The sequence below is a fragment of the Gossypium raimondii genome, chromosome 10 (assembly GCF_025698545.1).
Source record: "Gossypium raimondii isolate GPD5lz chromosome 10, ASM2569854v1, whole genome shotgun sequence".
In the NCBI taxonomy this organism is placed as follows: domain Eukaryota; kingdom Viridiplantae; phylum Streptophyta; class Magnoliopsida; order Malvales; family Malvaceae; genus Gossypium; species Gossypium raimondii.
In genome coordinates, this window is record NC_068574.1 from 56903962 (window position 1) to 56917154 (window position 13193).

At 40.1% G+C, this 13193-nt stretch overlaps 1 non-coding gene across 1 annotated transcript; it reads left to right on the plus strand.

Moving 5' to 3' along the window:
- The first annotated feature begins 459 nt into the window (after nucleotides 1-459).
- LOC128034215 (U5 spliceosomal RNA) lies at nucleotides 460-575 on the plus strand. Its single transcript, XR_008190346.1, has one exon. It is a non-coding gene; the product is annotated as a U5 spliceosomal RNA (small nuclear RNA).
- Nucleotides 576-13193: the final 12618 nt, after the last annotated feature.

A 13193-nucleotide genomic window follows, 5' to 3' on the forward strand; every position in this document is an offset into this window, starting at 1 on the left:
GTAAGAAACACAGGTTTCATGGCACCGGTCTGGTTCTTTTTTCAGGGTCTACTGTTACTGAAGGCATCGCCTACAGTTATGTCTCTTGAAATCTGTTTTGAACTTAAGATGGTTATCATTTATATTTCTTTGAACGAAGAGGCAAACAAGGATTTTCGAAAACCATTTTCATTGCATAAATTCGGCCATGAAAATGATAGTTTTGGGAAGAAATACTTCAATGAGGGAGAAATTCATTGTGTTGAGTTTAAAGGGTACTGTGTTTTATCAAAGATAACGCATGAACAATAAGGGGAAACTCTGCAACTATTTTTCAAAAGGGGAAACGTGGTGAAGTGTGTGAATTGGCAGAAGAATTGCAGAAGCTAGAGATGAGTAAATCCCACATCCGTTACGAACTGAAAGCAACGCCCAACAGAGTAATATAAATATAAGCTCAAGCAGTATTGAAAGGCACGGAGCTGTGCGGTGGGCACAGAGCGAACTATTCTTTCGCCTTTTACTAAAGAATACCGTGTGCTCGCCGCTTATTGCGGCATACGCCTATTTTTGGAGGGTTGTTCTTTTTAAGATCGCCCAACAAATTTTTAGTTTAAATAATATCTTGGTATATTAATCTGAAGGTGCTGTTATCTATTGGTGGAGGTTGGCGAATTTATATTATCTCCTATTATCAGAGATGATAACAAGGGTTATTTTTTATTATCTTGGGTTAAAGAAGTTGATAGAAATAACACGGATCAGTTTACCTTTTAACAATTAGGTAAAAAAGTAGAATGTTTGGATAGTAGTAAATGAAAGTAAAAGAAAATTGGTTACCTTGAGTGTATATATATACAGGTAGCATAATATAAGTAAGTTTATAAAGAATCTATGATTCTAACTTTTGTAAACATTGTAACATAATATAAGTAAGTTTTGAAGCCTAACAAAGTTTCTAAAACTACAAATTTTCTTGTTAGAATTTAGAACCATAGGTGTTCTTTGAGCTCTAACATATGCTATTTGTACACATATACACTGAATTAGATATTCACCAAAAACAATCTTTATGGTATATCTTAAATTAAAATCATATTCTGCCATACTGAATCAAGAAAAAAGGAGCTTCCTACAATTTATAAGGAAATCTACTATCTGTTGGTTATTGAATCAGTATACACCAACCCTACACTACAATCTACCTTGCACAGTGATGAGGAATCTCCTTTGACAACCATGGGAAAATAATAAATGTGGGGTTATTGAAAGTTCCCATCAAAGTCAAGCATATCAATTCTCTCAATTAGATGACAAAAATAAATGATAGTTAAACTTGGGATAGTTGAGCCCTCACCCTAGGTCAATTAAACAATAGTTAAACTTGTAGGCAAATTTGGGGAAAAAATGTACTTAAATTATAATAATTACCTAGATTGATGATGATATATAACTATCATTCCTTTGTGATTCATTTTGATTGTTGTCATCTTGACTTGGTTGATATGTATGAGACGAGCGATTGTTTCTTAAGGCGATTTCTGAAACACTAGCACATCAGTAAGTGCCTGTTAAAAGAAATGAATATATATATATATATATATATATATATATATATATAGTGACTTAATAGTAACATTACAATAAAGTTTATATACTATACCTTTATGACATCCATATTACACATTTACATTAATAATAAATAAAAACAACAATAAATATACATACTATACCTCTAAAGGTTTACGGTGTTGTCCCTGCAATGGCATCATCAAGCTCTCCAATTTTTTTTGTAATCTTTCAATCTTAGCTTCCATGGTTTTTATCTCTTCATTACTTGCTGCTGGTTGTGAAGCACCAAGTCCATGATTAGAGCAAGTAGGAAGGGTTCCCATACAACCAACACGCCCTTTTTGTCGTGGTCCTTTCAGAATCAAGTTGTTGGAATTGAAATTTGAACTTTCTTATTTGTAGTGTTTCCTTCTTAAAAGTATGTATAAGAAGAAATTACAGTTCACAAATGTAAATGATAAGAAATTCAAATGTAGAGTACATTCTTGAGGATCGTTCTACTTGTTGCTCTTGAGATTATTCATCCAATGGTTTATGTTGATATTTGTAATTTTTTTGGTTTATTTTAACACTTTAACTTAAAAGGGATAGTTGTCTCTTGAAAGGATATCACAAATTCAATCAATCGAATTTATAATTGGTAGATCATTTTAGTTGATAAATTTTGATAAGTTTTTTCTTCAAATTATTTAAATTATGAAGAAAAATGTTATTTTAATAAATAATCATTATTAAAATAAATTAAAAAAACTTAATTAAATTTATCACCTAAAATGATCTACCAATTATAAATTCCGATTAATTTGGATTATAAAACAATTATTGTAGGATGTTAAGATATAATAAGTTGGTTAAGAAAGCAGTTATAGTTAGCAGAATTGTTAAGCTGAATTGTTAAGAGAGGCAGTTAGTTTTCTCTGGCTTTGTATTAAACCAAGTTTAGAGACTAAGTTCAAATTGAATAATACTACTGCATTAGTTTTCTTTAGTTACCTATATTTGTTTTGTGGTATCAGTCGCTAGGGGTTCTTGATCATGGCAACGACAAATTTTGCTGCTTCAGAATCTGCTGAATTGCATGGCTCGGTATTTGCTGCTGATCGTGTGGTGAATTTGTTTCCTCGGCATGACGTCGTGAAGCTTGATGAATGAACATTTCTTCAATGGAAGCAACAGGTTCGATTTATTGTAAATGGCTATGATTTGTTTGGTTTTCTTGATGGATCTGTTTTTGCGCCGTTGAGATTTGTGCAAGCACCGGATGGTGCCCTTATGCTCAATCCGGCGGCATCCGTGTTTCAGCAACAGGATAATCTCCTCACTTCGTGGCTTCTCTCCACCATAAGTTCGACAATTCTATCCTCTTTTATGGATGTCCAATCTACATATGATGTATGGACTACGATGTTGGCGATGTTTGCGGTCGATACATATCTACGACAGTCACAGTTGCGTAATGAACTTCACTCTCTCAAGAAAGGGAGCTTGTCGATCCGTGACTATGTTGCGAAGTTAAAAGGTTTGTGTGCTCTCTTGGAATCCTCTGGAACCTCCATCTCAATGGCAGAGCAGACGACGGTGCTGCTTGCGGGCCTTCCGTCTGAATTTGAAGGCGTGGTGGCCTCTGCCTCGCTGTCTTCGACTCCTCTACCGTTTCAGTGTCTGGTGGATGCTCTAATCGAGTGCGGGACTCGAAAAGTTCAAACAAATTAAGAAGTAGTTTATGCCGCAAACCTGGTGGAAGATGCGTCGCTGCAGATCACGGATGGTTCGACGCGCGGGGGCCGTTCGGGTGTACGTGGTCATGGTAGGAACTTTCGGCCGCGTCTCCAGTGTCAGATCTGCTCCCGATTCAGTCATGTTGCTCAGCGTTGCTATTATCGGTACCACCGTGACGACTCTTCTCCGATGCAAATTCAAATGTCGACTTCTCGTGATTCTAGGGATCCTGACTGGTCTTCACAACCAAATACATGACCTAGGTTTTCGAACCTTGGTCAAAATGGCTATGGCACTAGTCAAAATAATTTTTCTTCTGGTCAAAATTGCTATGGATTTGGTCAAAATAATTTTGCTCTTGGTCAAAATTGTTATGCTGATGGATATAATGGTTTTCGTGAACAGCATGGAGGACCGAATGTTGGTTGGCCCAGGCCGAATGTTGAGTGCCATGTGTCTAGGCCACAAACTCTTGGGCCGTATGATAGTGGGCCCAATGGTGGAGAAGATGGTGGTTTTAGGCCTATGTCTGGTGTTGGGCCGAATGCTCCTCCAATGCCCACTAATCCCATTTTGAATAATGTGCAGATTGATCCATCTATCCCGACTGGTAATATAGTGGGTCCGTGGCGTACTAAGCCACGTGCACGTGTGATTTCCGCATCAAATCCGTGTTTTGGGCTTCCTAGAGTGGGAGATTTACATGCGTCAGACTATTCTGATCCGTCTGTCTTTGGCTCGCATATAAACTCCACACAACATGGAGTGAGTGGGGATGGCTTTGACTCGCCGGTTTCTGGACCAGTTGGCACGTCATCCTGGTAACCGGATTCTGGTGCCAGCAATCATGTGTGTCGAGATTCGTCAGCTCTGCATAATGTCGTTCCTTATTCAGGTACTCCTCTATTCTAATGGGTGATGGTATGCCTGCTATGATATCGTCTGTTGGTCAAGGTGTGTTGCCGACATGGTCTAGGTTACTTCAGTTGTCTAATGTTTTATGTGTTCCAGCTATTCGAAAAAAATTATTATCAGTATCACAATTTGCAACTGATAACGGGGTTTTTTTTGAATTTCACTCTACTTACTGTGTGATTAAAGACAGCATGACACATGAGATTTTGCTGACGGGGCATATTCATAATAGGCTATATCAGTTCTCTATGCCAGATGCTTCTGTTCCTATTACGTGCCATCCGTCTACTACTCCGGTTGAATGTTCAACTTAGACTGCCGACAGTGAGTTGTTTTTGCTATGGCATAAACGTCTTGGACATCCGTCGTCAACCATTGTTAAGAATGTTCTACATAAATGTCATTTTCATATGAATAAAATTGCTGTTAGTGATGTTTGTACTGCTTGTAAAAAGGGAAAGTTTCATAAGTTGCCTTTTCTGGTTTCCACTACTGAATATACTGATCCCTTCTCGTTGGTTGTATCGGATGTATGGGGACCTGCCTCAATTGCCTCTGGTAACAATTGGTACTATGTGTCGTTTATAGATATGAGCTCTCGATTTACTTGGGTGTATCTAATTCGGCAGAAATCTCAGGTTGTGACCTGCTTTATTCAGTTTTAGAAACTTATTCAGACACAGTTTGGCAAGACCATCAAGTAGTTCTAGAGTGACTAGGGTGGGGAGTATTGAGCGTTGGCTTCGGTTCTGGCTTCTCAAGGCATCATCCATCGCATTTCATGTCCTCATTCTTCTAAACAAAATGGTGTTACCGAGCATAAACATCAACACATTGTGGAAATGAGACTTACTATTTTAGCTCAAGCAGGACTTTTAATGGAGTTCTGGGCATATGCGTTTACATGCGCAGTTCATTTAATAAATCACATTCCCACACCAATGCTGGATGGTCATACTCCATATAGAGTTATTTATGGGTGTGATCCTACTTATGATCATTTGCGTATTTTTGGATGTTGTTGCTATCCATATTTGCGTCCGTTTCAGCGTCACAAGTTAGAGTTTCGGTCTCAACCGTGCACGTTCTTGGGCTATAGCTCGTGTCGCAAAGGGTACCAATGTCTTTTACCTAATGGTCGAATTATTGTCTCTCGTCATGTAGAGTTTGATGAATTACAGTTTCTCTCTCCGACGTCTATATCACAATCTACTTAGGAGGTGAGTACTATATCTACTTATTTTCCTGTGCTTGAGACTAATCCGTCTTGTCAAAGGAACTCAGTAACTGGTCTTGTTTACTCGAGTACTGTGCCTGGACCTTTGAGTACTCAGAATGTAGTAGGTGTTAGTCCAAAAAATACTAACTTTCATCATACTCCTCCTTGGATGAGTCTTCGATTCCTCAGAATGGAGTAGATAATTCTCATAGTAGTTCATTTTACTCTGGCGATCAGTCTCCCACACCTGTTGTTCCAATTCTGTCTGTTCCTACAGGACCAGAGGTTTCTGTGCCTAACACGAATGTTCATCCCATGACTACTCGGTCAAATGTTGGTATTTTTAAGCCCAAAGTTCTTGCTGTTGAAGTTGTAGAACCATCAACGATTGAGGAAGCTGTTACTAGCCCTAAGTGGCAGACTGCTGCTCAAGCTGAGTATGATGCCCTGATTCGTAATGGTACCTAGGAACTTGTCCCTATGCCATCAGGTCGCAAAGTTATTGGCTACAAATAGTTGTTTAAATTCAAGAAAAACCTGGATAGTACGGTTGAATGGTACAAAGCACGTCTAGTTGCGAAAGGCTGTTCTCAAGTCCTGGGTTGTGATTTTCAAGAAACGTTTAGTCCAGTGGTAAAACCTGCCACTATAAGGGTTATTTTGTCGATCGCGGCTACTAAAGGATGGTCGCTTCGACAAGTTGATGTCAACAATGCCTTCTTAAATAGTGATGTTGATAATAAAGTGTTTATGTAGTAACCTCCGGGATATGTTAAGCTTGGTTTTGATGGGAGACCCTTGGTCTATCGGTTAAAGAATGCCTTATATGGTCTGCATCAGGCTCCACGAGCTTGGTTTGAGAAGTTGAGAACGTTTCTTTTGACAGTTGGGTTTGTGGGTTCAAAGTCGGACGCCTCTTTGTTTGTTCACGTCCACTCTGACTCCACCCTCTATGTTCTTGTGTATGTTGATGACATAATCATAACTGGTGATTTGACGTCATCTATTGACTGGTTTGTGAAGTTGCTGAATGATGAGTTCTCGTTGAAAGACATGGGTGATCTGCATTATTTCTTGGGGGTTGAGGTTACCAGATCCTCATCAGGGTGTCTTCATCTCTGTCAAAGGAAGTACATCCGGGATATGTTGAAGCGTAGTGGTTTGTCTAATGCTAAAAGTGTTCATACTCCCATGACTAGCTCGTCACATATTTCTAAGAATGACGGTGATCCTCTATCCAATCCAACTGAGTATAGGAGTCTGGCTGGTGCGTTAAAGTATGTTGTCATTACTAGGCCTGATATTGCATATGCGGTTAACAGGATTTGTCAGTTCATGCATAATCCTACCACAGTTCATATGATTGCTCTTAAGAGGATATTGCGGTATTTGTCTAGTACTCTTGATTTTGGGATTGTCTTTCGTCGGTCTGATTCTCTGTCTCTAGTTGGGTTTTCGGATGCAAACTAGGGGTTGGATTTCGATGATCGGCGATCTACTTCAAGATATTGAGTGTTCTTTGGGTCCAATCCTGTCTCGTGGTCCTCTAAGAAACAACAGGTGGTGTCTCGGTCTACGGCTGAAGCTGAATATCGCAGTCTTGCTGCTATCATCAGTGATGTTTTGTGGTTACTTTCGTTGCTTTAGGAGTTACACATTAGGTCTGCTACTCCACCTAATATCTGGTGTGATAGTTCCAGTGCCGTAGCAGTTGCTACCAATCCTGTGTTACACTCCAAGATTAAACACGTGGAGTTAGATCTGTTCTTTGTTCGTGAAAATGTTGCTGATGGTTCTGTTCTGGTCGGGGAAGTTCTTGCGTCTGATCAAGTTGCTGATGTCTTAACTAAACCACTCTCAGTTTCATATTTCACTCGATTTAAGAATTTTCTTCGGGTCGTTTCGGTGGAGAAGATGGATGCATGTTAAGATATAATAAGTTGGTTAAGAAAGCAGTTATAGTCAGCAGAGTTGTTAAGCTGAATTGTTAAGAGAGACAGTTAGTTTTCTCTATAAATATACACGGCTGGCTTTGTATTGAACCAAGTTTAGAGACTAAGTTCAAATTGAATAATACTACTGCATTAGTTTTCTTTAGTTACCTATATTTGTTTTGACTAAAGAAAACTAATGCGAGTATTATTCAATTTGAACTTAGTCTCTAAACTTGGTTCAATACAAAGCCACCGTATATTTATAGAGAAAACTGACAGTCAACAATAGAATCAAGCAGACTCAAGCAAGTATCTTGTCGAGCAAGCCTCGAAACTTCTTGAGCAAACAAACAATTTCGAGTTAAAGAAAGAAGAAAATAAGTGGGAAATTTGAGAGAATATTGATGAACAAAAGCGACTTGATTCATACAAAAACAATGGCTTGAAGCGATTACATAACTCAAGCATAAGGCTTGTCAAAATCAACAAGTAATTACCTACCTCCACTAATTACATAGAAACTTGAAATCTTAGCTTGTAAACTTATACAAAAGCGTGTTTCTGACTCATACATAAGCTAATTACATCAATCGAAAGCTAACTTAGTTAGAAATGAACTAACACTCATTTCATCAACTAAATATAACAAAATGAACAAAATGAGCTTGCATCGTTGACCCTTGCATCTGTTCCACTTTGCTTGGTCTTCATGGCTCAGTATGGAATCGAGTGTTGGCTTCATGTGACCAACTTCAACACTCCTCCTTGGTTAGCATGGTGCAAACACCTAATTTTCTTCTTAAATGCTCAAACCTTGTGACATTAAGGGCTTTAGTCAAAATGTCGCAAGTGGTCCTCTGAATTGCGGTGAATTAGCTTCACTTCGAGCTTGCTCCATTTCTCGAACAACATATAGCTTAATGCTAAAATGCTTTGTTCTTCCATGGAACATGGATTTTTGGCAATTGCAACGATAGATTGATTGTCACGGAAGATCTCTGTTGCTTCCCTTTGATCCATATTCAAATCACCAGATTTTCCTAAGCCAAATGGCTTGGTTGGCGACACTTCTTTGCGCCACATACTCGCTTCGTGAGAGATTGTGCCACCGGACTTTGCTTCTTGAGCTCCAGCAGAACATATTTGAACCAAGGTTGAAAGCATACCCGAGGTGCTTTTCATGTCATCTATCGATCCAGCCCAGTCACTATCAGTGTACCCAACTAGATTTAGATTTCCTTTCCTGCTGTACCTTAAGCCATAGTCCAAAGTGCCTTTGACATATCTGAGCACTCTCTTGGCAGCCTGGAAATGCTTCTCATTGCAACAATGCAAGAACCTTGAGAGCAATCCTACAGCATACATTATGTCTGGTCTAGTGGCAGTCAAGTATAGCAAACAACCAACTAGACTCCTGTAGGTAGTTTCACATACCTTCTCAAAATTTCCTTGGCTCGATAGTTTTTCTCCAACAGCAACAGGTGTTTTAGTTGGTTTGCTGTTTTGCATGGAGAACTTGGTCAGAATCTTTGTGGCAAAGCTCTTCTGACTTAAAAATATCCCATTCTGTGCTTGAGTCACCTCCATTCCAAGAAAATAGGACATCTCCCCAAGATCAGACATTTCAAACACCTCTTGCATCTTGGTCTTGAAATTAACCAGCACTGCTCGATCTCCTCCTGTCACCAGCAGGTCATCAACATATAGGGACACAATGAGTTGTGTTTGTGTCCCTTGCTTCTTGACATACAGTGTTGGCTCACTCTTGCTTCGATTGAATCCCAGATCAGTCAAGTAGCCATCGATTCTGCTGTACCAAGCCCTTGGAGCCTGTTTTAAGCCATATAGGGCCTTCTTCAATTTGTAGACCATATGCTCTCTCCCAGCTATTTCAAACCCTTGTGGTTGTTCAACATAGATGTCTTCATCTAAAAACCATTGAAAGGCTGATTTCACATCGAGTTGATGAATTTTCCATTCGATTTGGTGCTAAGGCAATCAATGATCGATGGTGTCGAGCACAGCCTTTGGTGCAAAGGTTTCAGTAGTCCAAGCCATACCTCTGATTGAACCCTTGACAACCAACCTTGCTTTCAGTTTGTTCAAGGTACCATCAGCATTTTGCTTGGCTTTGTACACCCATTTCACCCCAATCACCTTCCTTTTGGTGGCCTTTCAACCAATTCCAGTGTCGGTTCTTCTCAATCATCTTGATCTCCTCACCATTGCTCGCTTCCACTCTTCTTGAGCTTGACCTCTTCAAAGTTACTTGGTTCAGCTATGGCTATATGAGCCCTTTCATAAATCTCGGTCATTGATCTTGTTCCTCCATTGGTTCATCATCAATGTCCATTTCAGAACACTTTGTTCGCTCGACTTGGTTTGTTGTAAGTTCTTGAAACTTCCTCGTGTTCATGCCTTTCCGGTTCAACATGACCTTTCATCAAATACCACATCCACCTTCATCGACACTTTGTTTGTTGAAGGATCCAAGATCCTATAGCCTTTCTTAACAAGATCTTGTAGCCCACCGAAGACCGTGTCGAGCCCTTTCGGACAATTTGTCCCTTTTAACGGCGGTACATGTGTGTAACATATGCATCCAAAGACCTTCGGATGAGCGGTGATGGCTTGAAGCCAAACCAGGCCTCGAATGGAGTCTTCGATCCAAAGCCTTGGTTGGAAGTCTATTTTGAATGTATGTTGCAAGTGTTAAGCGCTTACGCTTATAGTGCTTTAGGCGATTCTTACGAATCATTAAGCACTGGCCATATCCATTAGGCTCCTATTCTTCCTTTCACTTACACCATTACATTGAGGTGTATAAGTGTTGGTAAGTGGTGTTTGATGCCGCCTTATCACGAAGGCTTGGAACCGGTGAGGTGTACTCGGTCCCATTATCGACCTTATGGTCTTGACTTGCTTGACTGTTTACATCTCAGCAGCTTTTAAACTTCCAAAACACGGTGGCCACTCGATTTACTTTTAAGAAGTAAAGCCAGCAATATCTAGAGAAATCATCAACAAAGCAAGATGAAGTACTGTTTCCACTTAGTGACTCGATCCTCATAGGGCCACACACATCGGTGTGCACCGGTTGGAGTTTTTGAGGCTCTCGGGCTTGATTCATGGGAAATGGCAATCGCTGTTTTCCTAGTGACACACTTCACACACATCATCATGGTCCACCGAGTTGATGAAGTTTTCACCAGTCTTCTCGACCATTCGCCATCGATCCGAAGTTGGCATGTCCCACCTTTGATGCCACAACTTAGATTCATCGATGTGGTTGTGTAGGCAATGTCGACTTCTTTGTCCGATCAACCACAAAGCTCTTATCACCATAGGATCGCCATCGGTTTGGATCCACTTGGATCACCGATTTGGCAATCGCTTGTTCTTGAACACCACAGAGTAACCTTTCTCCAACAATTGAGCTATCTTTGAGTAGGTTTCTATCAATTTCGAGCACCGAGGAGCACATTTGAGATCATTTTGCACTTTGTGGGAGTGCATATCAAGACATCACCTTTGCCTTGACTTGAATAAAGTGCCCATTACCAATTTTGACTTTGGTTCTACAGTTTACGTCTAAAGACTTGAAGATTGCAAGATCGGTGTCATGTGATTGGTGCATCCATCGTCTAGGAGCCAACCGGATGAGAGCCTTTCTGAGCGGTGAGCATGACACAGCAAAGATTTGCTCCTCTTGGTCACTGTCCTCCTTAGCTACTCGAGCCTCAGCTTTCATCTGTTGAGACTGGTTCTGTCTTGTTTTGGTCTTGCTCTTGCAAACTCTCTCAACATGACCCTTCTTCTTACAATCTTGACACGATGATCTGGATTGAACCAGCATTTTCTTCGGATGACCACCCTTCTGCGGTGCTTGCAAGTTTGACCTTCTCTTCTCAGACATCATTCTTTGGCTTGTCTCTCAGCCTTCTTGCCTTTGTAGGCGATTTGTCCTTGCTTGAAAGGCACCTTCTTGATGCTCTTCCGGTCTACTTGCTCTCCTCGCTCTTGAGCATATAGAGCATTGATCAACTCGGTCAGGAAATGGTGGGAGATCCTTGAGTCCTCGAGAGATGAGATTTTGCCTCATACCTCTCGGCGAGTTGCTATTACTTTCTCCACTATCCTAGCTTCATTAAAGCGCTCTCCAAGGAGCTCGATGCTATTAACCACGCCATAATCCCGTCGAATATTGCTTGATGGTTTCTTCTTCCTTCATCTTTAAATTCTCAAATCTCTCCTCAAATTCAATAACTCTTTCGCCTTGTCCTCTCGTCCCTTGAAACTCTTCTTGCAACTTATCCCAGGCTGTTTTGGTGATTCACAGGCCATAATCCTTGTGAAAATCACATCGACCTTGAGTTCGAATGCAAGACATGGCCTTGTGCCTCTTGGTCCTCTCATCAAGATGTCTTTTGATCGAGCCTTTGTTGGATTGCCTCTAAGTGGTTACGGTTCAACATCTGAGTTGACCACCTCCCACGGATCATAAGCTGCAGGTAAGTCTTCATTTTGACCACCCATATGTGATAGCCTTCTCCATTGAATACTTGAGGTGCGGTGGTGAAAAGCTTGATGAAGCCATGGATTTGTATAATGGTCCCTTAAGAAATAAGCTCTAGATACCAATTGTTGGTGCAACAATAGAATCAAAGACTCAGCAAGTATCTTGTCGAGCAAGCCTCGAAACTTCTTGAGCAAACAAACAATTTCGAGTTAAAGAAAGAAGAAAATAAGTGGGAAATTTGAGAGAATATTGATGAACAAAACCGACTTGATTCATACAAAAACAATGGCTTGAAGCGATTACATAACTCAAGCATAAGGCTTGTCAAAATCAACAAGTAATTACCTACCTCCACTAATTACATAGAAACTTGAAATCTTAGCTTGTAAACTTATACAAAGCGTGTTTACAGACTCATACATAAGCTAATTACATCAATCGAAGCTAACTTAGTTAGAAATGAACTAACACTCATTTCATCAACTAAATATAACAAAATGAACAAAATGAGCTTGCATCAGCAGCCCTTGCATCTGTTCCAGCTTTGCTTGGTCTTCATGGCCTGTATGGAATCGAGTGTTGGCTTCATGCTGACCAACTTCAACAAAAACTAACTGCCTCTCTTAACAATTCAGCTTAACAACTCTGCTGACTATAACTGCTTTCTTAACCAACTTATTATATCTTAACATAGGATCTCATATTTCGCCACCTCCACCACCGAAGCTTCTGATAGATACAAAAGGGCAAAGGGTTATATATGCCGAAGCTGGAAAAGATTTTGTTGATTTTCTCTTCAACCGTTCAACGTATTGTTATTGCCTGTTAGTACTGTTACGAAGTTGCTGGAAAAAAAAAATGCATGGTTGGATCCCTTGGAAGCCTTTACTAAAGCGTCGAAAAATTGAATGATTCATTCTTTCAGCCGACAACAAACAAGAACATCTTGTTGAAACCTAAATATTCTTCATGATTAACGGCCAATACTCCTGCCTGTCTTGTTGCCAGGCATTCAATCATCAACACCACAAAGCTTTTACAGTGTTCATATGGTCTTAAAGGATCATCATCGTATGATTATTATGATGGACTGTGCGGTAGGAGGAATTGTATTTTGTATTACACAAATGATTCGACAGCAACTTGCTCTTGTTGCTCTGGGATCATGAACATCCCTGCAACATTTGTACACCTCCCACCAAACAAAGTTTCAACTTCATTGCCTACTACAAAGGAGGGTTACGTGAAAGGGGTCGTTATGTATACGATCATGGACGATCTTACGGTCACGCCGATGTCCACTATTTCGATCATAGCTATGCTACATGAGTTCAAC